General features: G+C 39.4%; 1 protein-coding gene across 1 annotated transcript in view; it reads left to right on the top strand.

Annotated features, from left to right (window-relative positions):
* ATP6V0D2 (ATPase H+ transporting V0 subunit d2) overlaps positions 1–13,832 on the top strand; it is a 44,108-nt gene that overhangs the window by 16,181 nt on the left and 14,095 nt on the right. The window lies entirely within an intron of this gene.

Genomic DNA, 13,832 nt, shown 5'->3' with positions numbered 1-13,832 from the left:
AGTATCTGTATCTGTACTTACTAGGGTAATGGGCACTGAATTTTGCTGAATCAGTATATAATCCCATATTTAGCCGCATCTTACAGAGAGCTGGAAAATATTTGCAGACTACTCAGGATTTTATATTTTATATACCACTTGAATATTGGATATTTATTGGCCAATATGTTAAGAGTAAAAACCAGATGTTATGCCTGCAAATACATTTTGTATAACAAAGTCAGTGTTTAAAGTAATTTTAAAAATGTTTTTAGTTGAGCTTGCATTCCTCAATTAACCACAGTCTCTAACAGTTCTGTCCTTTGTCTTACGATCATCTGATCTGTCTTGTATTTTATGCTCTTAGGTTACTTATCAGATCCCTGAAGATACTTACTCTCACTTAAATGTTTTATTTACATCTCCACTCAGGAACCCTGCAAAGGAGCACCTGGGTGGCTCAGTGGGTTAAGCCTCTGCCTTCAGCTCGGGTCATGATCTCAGGATCCTGGGATCGAGCCCTACATCGGGGTCTCTGCTCAGCGGGGAGCCTGCCTCCCCCTCTCTCTCTGTAGGCCTCTCTGCCTACTTGTGATCTCTGTCTGTCAAATACATAAATAAAATTTAAAAAAAAAAAAAGAACCCTGCAAAGAAGGTGTTTATATCTCCATTTTTTTTAAGTTAGAGAAACTGAGGGTCAATAAATTAATGAATTTTCTTCTCTTTTTCTCTTATAAGACTTTATTTAACAGAGAGAAAGAGATCACAAGCAGAGAGAGTGTCAGAGGGAGAGGGAGAAGCAGGGGGAGCATCAGCAGGGAGCCTGATGCTGGCCCCTGGAATCACAGCCTGAGCCGAAGGCAGCCATTTAACCAACTGAGGCACCCGGGTGCCCCAATTAATGAATTTTCTAAAGTCACAATACTATTAAGAGATTTGGAAGGGGTTTGACTCCAGGCCCATCCTTCTAGAAAGCTAAAGATCTTGCACTTCCCCAGCAGTTTATTAAAAGGCAAGTAATTCAGAATTGTCTGTGGCCCTTCAAAAAGCAAGTATATTCCTGATCCTTATTTCAGAAAATTCTGAGCTTGTTGGCCTTGGAGTGGGACAGACACCCTTTTGGAAGACACCTGGGTTATTCTGATGAATCATGGTGGCGCTTCAACTTTATGACTTGGAAGTCACTTTCACAATTATTCTCATGAGTTTCTCTCTATAGTTATCTGCACAGACAGCATCACCTCCCAGTCAGAGACCAGATAGCTCAACTGCTCCAAAACCTAGGTCTTCTAAATCTTAGTCCGTGAATTCGTCCCACCCAATCCAGTGAGTTGCCTGCCCAGGCAGCATCCAGTCGCTCTGGGCAGAACCTTGACACGTGTTACCACAACAAAAGGTGTACATATGGAAAAGAGTCCTAAAACTACTTAACTTCTCTTCTAGAATGTTTTGGGAAGTCAGGTGTCTAGCACCCACAAACCTCCATCAGGTAGGATTACTTTCTATTCTATCAGAAGTACCCAGGGCGAAAAAGAGTTTTCAGCAAAGTACAAAAATTTAAAGCATTCCTTTCTTTAATTTTGTAATTCTTTACTGTGGAATAGCTCAGAATGTCACTTCTGTTTTAAATAACAGAATTGATAACTGAGCAAGGAAACGTAATTTGGATTATAAAATTCTTGCTTTAATAAAAATTCCTTAAACAAAAAAAAAAAAAAAAAAAAAAAAGAAGTACCCAGGGCATTCTTTTGGAAATAGGAAGTCAACCCTAATAGAGACGGTCTAAATTTAAGTTATTATAATAATAAATACAATCTAAGTATTGCACATTTGTGTGATATAATTACTGTATATGTGAAACATTTTGAAAATCTGGAATGGATATTTTTAAATGCTTAATAGCAGGAAGATCTGGGGGTTTTGTATACTATAATTATACACAGTTGTGTGAAACAAAGGAATGAATCCATAGCATTTTAATGAAGAGACTGTTTAATATAGGGCTAGATTGTTTTATTTTCTTCCCTCCTACTCAGCACTTTCTGGCAGCATTTCAGCTTCCCATCCCTTTTGAGATGAGCCATCTTTTAAAAATAATCTTTCAATATTCAAAATACTCCACCTCAGGGGATGTACATTTTCTGAATATAGGAAGATCAAGGAAGAGCACGATCAAAATCAAACATAGTCTTAAGTACTTGGACTATTATTAGCCAAGAATAGGTTAAGGACCACACATTGAAAAAAAATCTTCAAAGATTTATTCATAAAGGCTAATCGAAGTCCTTGACTATTCAGATGATGTATTACGAACCTTCTTCAGGCTTTTTACTGCACTATACATTAGGAGGCTGTATATCCTCGTTTGCCCGGAGGGGTTTCTCAGGATGCAGGTCTCCCCCTGCTAAAACCAGCAAAGTCCTCAGCTGGCAGCCTGTTTCTTCCTCTCCCTGCTACTCGTGTGCTCATGCGCTCTCTAAATAAATAAATAAATAAATAAATAAAATCTTCAAAAAAGAAAAAAAAGACTTGCAGAAAAAAGTCAAATTTGAACCAAAGTGTTAAATGGGCATCACGTTGAAGGACTAACTTACACATTAGTGAGGCAAGAGAAGATGTTGTATTTGGAAATGACAAGTCAGCTCAGATGTGGCTGGAGCCAAGACAAGAGCAGGAGCGTGGGCTGGGAACAGAGAGTCTGGCCAGATTAAGGGCTCTGACCCTAAGTTTCTATGAGTAAAAGTCAATAAAGAAAGGCTTTTCAGAAAGGGTTCCACCACCGCCATGCTTCCTATGTGCTGTTGGCTGAACCCCTCACCAAATGGTCACCATCTTGTCAGGTGAGGCATAGTCTCCTGGGAAGCCATTTGGAAGAGCCTTTGAACACATACAGCCCCTCTGCCTAAGGCAATGTAACATGGCATTAATTTCTCCTCTAACCGATAGAAAATATCTGTTCTTATTGTCTACATAGTGTTTGTTCAGTAATTGGTAATTGTTATTATGATGCCCATTTTCTGGGCCATGGGAGGACCTTGTAGCTGGTAAGTAGAGAAGCTAAGATATCACTCCTGATAGCATTCCATAGGTGCTACTTTCTCTTCTTTGTTCATTTGTTTTTACTTTTCAACACTTAACACTGCCTTGAAAAATGAGGGGACTGATCTTAAGTTTATTTTAGAAAGATGATTCTGCTGGAATTGTGAAAGATGCTTGAAGGGATGGAACTGGAAACAGAGAAGCCAGAGGGAGATATTTTAAAAGTTTAGACTAGAAATAGCAGCCAAGATAGAAAGGAGGGGACAGTGGTTAGATACATTTGGGAGATAGACGTAACACAGTTTAGCATCTTGATTTATGATCAGTGAGAGAAAACAGGCAATAACTCCTGCAAATTCTAAGCTAAGGAAAGAGAATCTGCAAGTTAGATAAAGGATTTTGATTTTATTTCTAATCAAAAAGAATAAGAAGCCCACTGTAAATTAGAGACAATTATACAAATAAAGTACCCTTAACCTCACTATCATTTTCATATTCTTTCTTTCATACATTTTAAAAGAACTAAAATCACTCAAAATATAATTTCAAATTTTAACTTTTCTATATATACTATCAGCATTTTTTTCTATGTCAAAAATTTTTCTGACATTTGTAAATGACTATATAGCCTTCCATCTGTTCATGAACATTTTAGAAGGGCTGAGTTTTGTGTATTCTTTACCTAAAGTCCCCACAGTATTTAATTTATTACATTTTGCTTTCTGTAATCAAGTTCCCAATAATACTATGAGATTGACCATTTGACACCACTTTGCATTTGTGATTCTGAATCTCTGGCCAGAAAAGCCCTTCTGAAATCTTAAAGACTGCAACATTTTAAAGGTTTTATATCCAGAGATTCCATATGGATGTTCAGTGGCAAGCAAGTTCAGGGCAAAAATGTCTAAACCATAGGGCTGATAAGGCCTCCAGCATTTAAAACTCTCAGCACTTTGAGAATTGAAAAACCCTTGTGCAATACTTGATCTGTCTGGAATTGAATGACATTCACTTAATCAGCATACCGTATACTAAGTATACCGTATACTAAGTGCTAGGAGTGAAAGCCTATGCTAGGTTCTAAAATTAGAAATGAATTGAACATAAACTTGTCCTTTAAGCCAGTGGGATAGTTACTTAAGGAGCAGATTCCAAGACCTTTTCTCTAAAAACTATGTTTTATTAGGTCCTGGAATGTGGTCTGTGAATTTTCAGGTTTGTTTTTTTTTTAAGCTTTGAATGACTTGGAAAAAAGTTCCTTAGTCATTCAAAGCTTTGGTTTCCTTATCAGAATAGTAATAATTGTATTCAATTTGGAATTGTTAATGTAATTTGAAAACAGGGCCAGCTAGGTATTTTTCAAGGCCTTGTGCAAATGAATATACAGGGCCCTTGTTCAAAAAAAAACAAAAAAAAGTTAGTAATTTCAAAGAGAGCAACAGCAGAGAATTAAACCAAGCATGGGACCCTTCTCCACATTGGGCCCTGTGTGACTACACAGATGGCACACCCATGAAACTGGCTGATAGACAATATATGAATATATCTACACAGTATATGAATATATCCATACTTACAACATATCCACATACACATACTTTTAAAAATGCAATTAATTTTTTGCATAGAGTATAACCACCAGTGAAGGCAAGAAAAGATTGCACAAAGGAGGTGATGCCAAAGCTGAAGACTTGAAGGATGAGACCGTGTTTGCACGTGGACGTGCAGAAACATGGAACTGCTTACCCAGTATTACTGTTGTGTTGCCCGATGCCACGTGACAGCGGTAAAATTAGCGTCTGCCCGTTAGGGATGTTAAGGTAATGGATGTAAAAGAGCTTAGGATGCTATCCCTACAACAGTTCTCCCTGAAGGGGAAATAATCAGGGACAAGAGAGACATGTTTTTTCACTTCGTTCTTCGTCCGCATTCCAGGTGGGGGGGATGATAATCAACCACCAGGGGGCATGATTGATCCCAGTAGCCTGTTTGCCAGAGCGTTGCTCCCTCCTCAATAATTGTTTAGTAAAAGAAATTTGAGGCTGTCTCATAACCTGGAAGGATTGAAATCCACCCTGGTACTGATCCAGATATCCACAGCCTTAGTCATATTTTATTTTATCTTTTTAATTGAAAAAGAAGCCCGTGCCTGTGTTTTTAAAGAGTTTTTTTATTAAACATTTTTTAGTGTTCACTAGGAGCCAGCACTTATATAATGACTTTACGCGTATTAAATTCATTTAATTCTCATGACATCCGTATGGGTGGCACTAATATTGGCATTTTAGGAATAAGGAAACAGATTAAGTAGAGACCATATTTCCGAATGCAGTTCCCAAAACCCAGAGGTAACCCTCATAGTGTTTTTTGCTCTTGTTTTTATTTTTATTAGTTTTTATTTTTTTTTAGATTTTATTTTTAAGTAATCTCTATACCCAAGGTGAGGCTCCAACCTTCAACCCTAAGATTAAGAGTTACATGTTTTACTGACTGAGCCAGCAAGGAACCCCAACCCTTTATAGTTTGATGCATAATCACTTCCTATGTGAAAAAAGTTTTATATGTATGCAAATGTTTATAGGTAAACAAATATAAATATACATAGTTGGTGTTGTTGGTTTTGTTGTATTTATACTTGGTCATTTTTTACAAAATCTAGTCAGAATTTTCTACATAAGCATACAAGGTCTGTCTTATTTAAGGCATATATTGTATCCCATTGTGTCTACCATTGTTTGTTTAACCATTTCCCTTTTGTCCATTTAGGTCGTTTCGTTTTTGTTTTTGTTTTGCTATCCCAAGTAATGCTGCAACAAACATCATTGTACGCACATCTCTGCTTTCTCATGCCAAAATTTCTTCGACATGGGTTCCCAGAAGTGAAATTATCAATAGACATGCAGGTCTTAGACTGTGATAGATATTAGCAGATTGCAGTCTCATACTCCAGCAATATATGAAAGTTTTCTTCCTTAGCCTCTCAGCTGGTTTTTTTTCTTCTTTTCTTTCCTCATTGGAAGATACGAGATTTCCCAACATCTGTTGTGACTGGTGTTTTGAACATGATAAAGATGAGCTCCACCTATTAACTGTTCTTGACCAAATGAATAGGCTGTGATAGACACAGCTTATTTAAACCCATCTAACTGGCAAGAAGAATCATTCCACTGGTGTTTTCCTGTGAACTACCATAATATTTACATGCCTGGTGAGCGAAGGGATGATAGTGGAGGAATTTCCGTAGTGTTATAATTCTCCTCAATGGAAAAGCATAGAAAAGGCAAGGAAGAGATACCTATGACCCCTAGAAAGGGAGCTCAGGCTAAGCTACCAGGTAGCCAGTTAATCTCTTTCACTTCTGTTTACCCAGTATCAGAGTTAAGGTACTTGAATGACCATAAAGATGAATGTATTCACTGATTGAAAAAAAATCATTGTGTCCCTATGCTGTACAAGTATGGTTCAGGCTTCTTGGAGCCCACAAAAAATGTAACTAATAAAGACTGGTAAGAATTAATCTGCAAATAACTATATTTGAAATGAATATGTAAAACAACTTACCTCAAAGCACACAGTTGAACAGTGGCAGAATTAGTATGACACTCCAGGTCTTATTTCCTCAGATATGCAGTAAATATTGGTGAATGAATGAGCTGATGGTTCATGTTCACCATTGATACTGCCAATATATATTGAAAGTTAATATCACCCCAGGATAAATATAAATAAAAAAAATTTAGAGAGAGGAAAAAAAAAAAAGATCACTTCCAGCTGGAGATATTAAAAGCTTAATGAAAAATGTGGAATTTAATACGACCTTAAAGAATGAGAAGGATTTCGATTTCTAGCAACTGGTGGGGAAGGAAGGTTTTATGCATCTAAAAAATAATAAAAACAGAGACACTGATGTAGATAAGGACAAGTATGTTTGAGGAATTTTTAAATCCAAACAGATGGGTTAAACCAAGATTATAGAAGAGTACTAGAGAAAAGAGTTTTCTAAAGATTCCAGATCTACCAAGGGTTTGGGAAATGCATAGTGATCAGCATTCTCGTTCTAAAATATGCTATTATAGGCAATACTGACTTCTGAGCAATTTTTTAGTATTTTGTGAGAAGGAAAAAAATGAGTGACAGCAAAATTAATTGCTTTTAAAAATTATTTTAATTTTCACTTCTTCTATTCTAAAAAAGGGAAACTTTAGGGAAGTAAGAAATGCTACCCAAAAAAGTCAAATTTCAAGAGGGAGCAGATGTTTATGGGGGATATTCTGAATCTCAACAGTCTATTTAGCAAGTCAGACAAAACAGCAGAACTGCCCCCTGTGAGAATATAGAGTTAGCATTGGATTAAATGAATCTGGAGTAGCAGAAATGTTTACCAGTGTGATCGAGGAAACTTTCATTTGCAAATACTTCCAACATGGCCCTATCGTTCATGTCACAGTAAATACTGTCAGGCCTGTTAAGCATGGATCAGCAGCACCTTTCATGAGGAATGAAATAACTTCAAGTGCACCAAGTGTATTTTGCACATAGCCCATTCCTTCCCATGAAGAGTTACTCTTGATTTTGCATTTCGTGTCCCTCTCCCGGTATATTCCGTACATACAAGTGTGACCTAGCAACCATATCACAGTTCTAGTCACCTAAAACAGAATCGTTGTCATCAGGAACACTGTATATCGTGTTGCAGATGAAAGGATGCTGACCCAGCCTCTTGGTAGAAAGGAACCTATAGCAATCAAGTCCTGATACCAGGATGTGTCTCTTGGGATGAAGCCAGGTCGAAGTCAACAATGGCTTTCAGATAATGAACCTGTTGTAATCACCAAGTCACCAAGTTACTTACTATCCAACTGCACCCAAATGGAGAAGTTCAGATGGAGTCTTGAGAGCCTCCTCCTAACAAAGGGATTCAGGCCTTTTAATATATAAAAGCAGTTACCATTTATGACCACGAGCTAAGGGACGTTGTTTGGAGATTAATGATTACATTCCCAAAAGATAAACATAAACTGTTTGAAGTGCTGATATCTTAAAGGAAATATCATAAATTAATGACCACACAAGGCTCATTCTAGGGATGTGTGATGCAGAACAGGATGGGAACAGGTTTTCTAAAATCGGTATAAGTCAGATTTAATATTTAATATCCCAGCAGAAAACATAATTTATGGTCTTGTGGATGATGCAGTCTTCCACTCTGTCCCTTGTCTCTGCACCACAAAAAGGTTGATAACTTCTTATCTTCTAAGAGCAATGGGTAAATTTAGAAAAGATTGTATTGGCTAGAACTAAGTGTAAAACTACAAAGATGTAGAAATCTCAGATGATAAAAGAATTTAAACATTGTACATTTTTTTATATCAAAGATTAGGTGGCTTATAATTTCCTGTTCCCCTTCCTCCAAAGTCTGGTTTGTTATCTTCTAAGAGCTTATGATCACACCCTCCTTCTTTATCCAAGGCACTCTACCAGGATTTCGTATGTGGTACTAATCCCGTGCCAACCCCTCAAAGTGGAACAAATATTTCCATTTTAAGCCTGGGAAAATGGAGCTCTTGATAAACTGGTTTTTAGGTGACAGAGTTGGGATTTGAATTAGGCTTCTCTGTTTCAAAGCCTGGGCTCCTTCTACTGTGACAACTTAATGATTTATAAAATGTCACGTGTATGATTTGCTTTAGTTTACACAAAGACTGTATGAAGGCAGTAATATCCTACCCTTTCCCACACCTTGATGCTAAACGTCTTAAAAGGATAGTCTATACTCATCTGTTTTCTCACTTGTTTACTGAAACCACTTCAGTCTTGTTTCCTTCCTCGTTGTACCTCCCAAACCACTCTGGTTGCGAGGTCCCATGGGTATATTTTTCAGCCCTTCCACAACTCACTGTTGTATTCAGTTGTTGATGTCCTTGTCCCTTGCATTCTGGGATGACACTTTCTCTTTCTGCTCCTTTTTCCATTCTGGCCCTTCCTCAGTCTTTCTTGCAAAGTCTTCTTCCTGCCCCTTAAGAATTTTGGGGGGTCTGTTCTATTCACTTTTCTAAAATGCATCCCTTTTTTTTCTTTAAAGATTCTGTTTATATGACGGGCAGAGATCACAAGTAGGCAGAGGCAGGGGTTGGGGGAAGCAGGCTCCCTGCTGAGAAGAGAGCCCAATGTGGGGCTCCATCCCAGGACCCTGAGATCATGACCTGAGCAGAAGGCAGAGGCTTAACCCACTGAGCCACCCAGGCGCCCCTAAAATGAATACTTTTTTTTAAAATGGTATTATTCACATCTGTAGCTGAAGAAATAATCAGAAGCCAGGTAATAGAGAGCTTTGCATACAATGATGAGAAATCTCTGCTTTATCATGATGAGAAATCTCTGCTTTATCGTAGAGGCAAAAGGAAGCCATTGACAGATTTTTAGGAGTAAGAGTAGTGATGCTGCTGATAGAGATAGGGATTATAGAAGAAGGAGAGACACTGGGGGCATTCAGGTTTTGAGATAATGTAACTGAGGTGTCTATAAGAAAACCAGGCAGTCAGGGCCACAAGGAGGAAGTAAGAGTCTGGATCTGGGCTGAGCAGAGAGGTTTTGACTAGAGCTGAAGACTAATTTCTCTAACTCACCAAATTATGACTCTACATTGTCTGACCATTCAGCTGCTGTTGTATCAGCCCAGAATTGGAGGGTTAACCTACAGGAAATGTATTTTAGTTAGCTTCAAGATCCTTAAATAAGTTCGGGGGCAAAAAAGAGAAAGAACAGCACGAAGATCAAAAGGAAATGTTAAAATATCATCTGCCTTGAGCTGTTTTTTTCCGAATCTGATAGGAGCCAGAGTTTTGGCTTTGGGGTGCCAGCTCTGCCTCTTTCTCACAGCGTGACCTTGGACAAGGTATTTAAAGCGGTGGTGATAGTGATAGCGGTCCTTACAGCATGGCGTTGTGAGGCTTGCACGAGAACACACATGTAATGCCTGACACACAGGAAGAACCTCCAAGAGGGCTGGCATTTTAAAAATTACAATTTTTACAGCCTAAAATTTTTGCAGTAACTGTATCAGAATTTTAGGTGACTTCATGATTTTCACAGGTGCCAGTATTCAAGTTACAGAATAAAATATTTAGTAGGGGCTATAAATGAGGGTGTTTGTCTAGACCACTAGTGAGAGAAAAATTAGCCCAGCTCCTCCTGGCTCTGTCACTACATACGAGCACAATTATCTAAAACATGAGGACTTTGAACTAGTGGAACACCCCGCTGTCTTTAAACTCAAAAATTACTCAAGCAATATCAGCAGTGATTTTATTCCTTACTGCTCTGTATGTGGCTCTGAGGGTCTACAAAGGTTATAGGCGGAAGAAAGGAAACTGTTTCTGGCCGCATCACCCCTCTGCCACCCCAGAGAGCCAACGAGAGTTATATACCCAGTGCATATGTGTGATGTGGATGAGGAAGGGGACAGGACTCCTCCTGCCTCCTGCCACAGGCTGAGTCCTATGTTTTCACTCCATTTCCTGAACAATACTACGAGAACTGGTGTCACTGTTCCTTCTTAGAAACAAAGCAATTTAAATAGTGAGTTGAAATAAAACAGAATCCAGGCCCTATAAGCCCTTGCTCTTTACAATATATAGAGTCTAGCCTATTAGTAAAAAACATTTTTTGATTCTTATTTTCTTTTATTTTTTTAAGTGAACTCTACCCCCAATGTGGGCACAGATTCAAGACCCCGAGATCAGGGTCTCATGCCCTATGGACTGAGCCAGCCAGATACCCCTGAAAAGAATGTTTAACTCAGTACGGACATGGGCACACCCACAGGCACACACTGCAAAGACACAGGCATGAGTGTTACATGTGGGCTACATCCGTATAGCATAGACATTGGTTGCCCGTCAGCATGGTCTAATAGTCCTCTGCAAGTTGCGAATGTTGGCAGCTCATATGCTTTTACATTACAGAGGTGCTGTGGGGAACAATTAAATGTCTGGAGCCTGCTAAGGATTATTAAGTGCTAGCGATTCTCCTCTCAGGTAATCGCTTTTGAGCCATAAAGGGACAGTTAAATAAGCACTTCCTTTTTAATATCATTTTCAAGAGATAAAAGGGAGTCTAAAATTCTGTAATGGCTAAATTTGGTACTGCTGTTTGAGAGATGAAGAAACTTTAGAGTCATGTGCCTTTTGTAAAGGGATAATTGCCTGCTTCTAAATTTCTTCAGATAGAATTTTTTATTGGAGTAAATTATAGAAGGTCCACAATGAGGGAGACTCTCTTCCAGCTGGAAGTGCAGTCTTGCACGCAAGGTCAGTGACCCATGCAGCCAGACTCCAGTGACAGTGCTTCTAAGGGGCTCCACTTATTTTTACCTGGTTGTTTTTCAAGCCTGAATTGTGGTTGTGGTTTGTCCCATCGCTGTTAGACCTGAAGGACCTCAGCTCCTCAGGTGACAGCCCCTTCAGCGTCTTGATCCAAAACCTCACCCTCTCAGCTCCTTTCTTCACAGCACTGGAACACCTTCTCTTCTCTCCCATCTTAAAAAAAAAAAAAAAAAAAAAAAAAAAGACCAACATTCAAAGATCCTTGGCCCCTGGGTCTACATGGAGCTATCTTTCCCTTCCTTTAAGGTCAGCTTATAGTTTGAACTCTTTTTTCTTTTTTTTTTTTTTAAGATTTTATTTATTTATTTGACAGATAGAGATCACAAGTAGGCAGAGAGGCAGGCAGAGAGAGAGGAAGGGAAGCAGGCTTCCCGCTGAGCAGAGAGCCTGATGCGGGGCTGGATCCCAGGACCCTGGAATCATGACCCAAGCCGAAGACAGAGGCTTTAACCCACTGGGCCACCCAGGCGCCCCTGAATTCTTTTTTCTTTTTAGACCTCTTTATTTCCTGGTCACTTTATTTATTTGTTTTTAAAGATTTTATTTATTTATTTGACAGACGGAGGTCACAACAAGTAGGCAGAGAAGCAGGCAGAGAGAGAGGAGGAAGCAGGCTCCCTGCGGAGCAGAGAGCCCAATGCGGGGCTCGATCCCAGCACCTTGCGACCATAACCTGAGCCGAAGGCAGAGCCACTGAGCCACCCAGGCGCCCTTATTTCCTGGTCACTTTAAATACACAAGTTACATTTCTGCCACCATATCCCCTTTCCCTTCCACTAATAAACTGTCCTGGAAGTGTTTTGACCGTTGTCAGATGACCTGTAAGTTGCTGCATCTTACGGACATTTCAGTGTCTACCTTCACTTTCTTGTGGCATTTGAAGCTCTGGCCACTTCTTCCTAGAACTTCTAGAATCCACCCCCCCCCCCGGGTTTTCCTCCTATTCTCTGGTCTTTCCTTCTCAGGTTCCATCAAGGTCCTTGAATTTGAGGTTCTCCAGGGTTCTCAGGGCAGGACTCTTCATGTGCACTCGAAGATGTGATCCCAACCATCCCAAGACTTCTGCTTCCACCATTAAACTTCCGCTACTAAACCCCCCAAATGTCTGGTCCTGGCTGTCTTTAGGACTCTGACTTCTGAAACCTACTTAGCATCTCCTCTTGGATATCTCGCAGGCATCTAAGCTCATTCTGTCCAAAGCATCTGCTCCCACTACAGCCTGCTCTTCCTCTAATGCTCTCATCTCAAAAATGGCTCCACGATACGTTAAACCTAGAAACCTATGGATCTTCTTTGACAGCTAAACAAAGAGCGTAGTATACGGGCTAAGAGGAAGATTCCAGAAGCAGACTGCTTGAGTTTCTCAGTTGTCTCAGTTGTTAGCTGTGTCATCATGAGTGGAATTTTTATCTCGCTGGGCCCATCTGGTTCCTCATCTATGAAGTGGAGAGAAGAGCAGTACCTATTATCATCATAGTGTGTTCTCCTGATTAAATAACTTTTGTGAAGCACCTCACTATCTGTTCATCCCTTCTCTTGTTTAAATCATTATTCTGCAAGATCATAACACCCACTTCTGCTTAAAGGCATCCAGAATCTTCCATCACCCTCCACCCCCAAATTCCTCATTTTGTCTCTCAAAACCCTGCATGCTCAGCCTTGGCCTCACCTGCACTGCCCAGTGCCAGGCAGAAAACTCTTCTCTTCTTCTCTCTGGGGCTTTTTGCATGCTCTTCCTTCTGCCTTGAATACTTCTCTCCCTCAATTCCCAGCCACTTTTGCCTGGACAGCTCCTACTCATTCTACAAGTTTCAGCCTGAATATCACTCCCTAGGAAGTCAGATCCCAGACTGCTTTGGTGCCCCGATCTGAATCTCCATACCACCCTATAATTTGTCTAGCATCCATGCTTTGTTACAATTTACCATAATGGATTCTTTGTCAAGTTCCTCCCTCAAACTATATTCTCCACGAAGTAAGGAACTCTTTCTTTTACTTCTCAGCCTCACTGCTTGGAATATCCTGGGTGATGAGCACATGAGTGAACAAGCATATACACTCAGGATATTCAGACAGAGCTTATATTGAGCAACATAATCACATAAAATATGAACCTGTGGACTTTTGGGGACCTTGGGAGAAAACAGCTAGAAAGTTCACTACCTAGTCTTCATAGGAGGAAAAGAATATGGAATATTTTAAATTTCTAATAAATAAAATATTAATATTTTAATATTAAATTTAATAAGTATTTTATAATATTTCAAATCCTCAATCAGTGATGGGCTTTATTGCAATCTAAAAAGTAAGTTTTTAAAATAGAGTGAAATGCTCCAAATCTGTGTTTCTCAACTTCCTAAGCCCATAGTCTGTTCTGAGAAAACACACAATTTCACACTCATCCTCACCCTACCACATTTGACAGTTAAA

The sequence above is a fragment of the Meles meles genome, chromosome 1 (genome assembly GCF_922984935.1).
Source record: "Meles meles chromosome 1, mMelMel3.1 paternal haplotype, whole genome shotgun sequence".
NCBI lineage: Eukaryota > Metazoa > Chordata > Mammalia > Carnivora > Mustelidae > Meles > Meles meles.
Note: the sequence above shows the minus strand (reverse complement) of the source record. Positions and strands in the feature narration are given on the sequence as shown.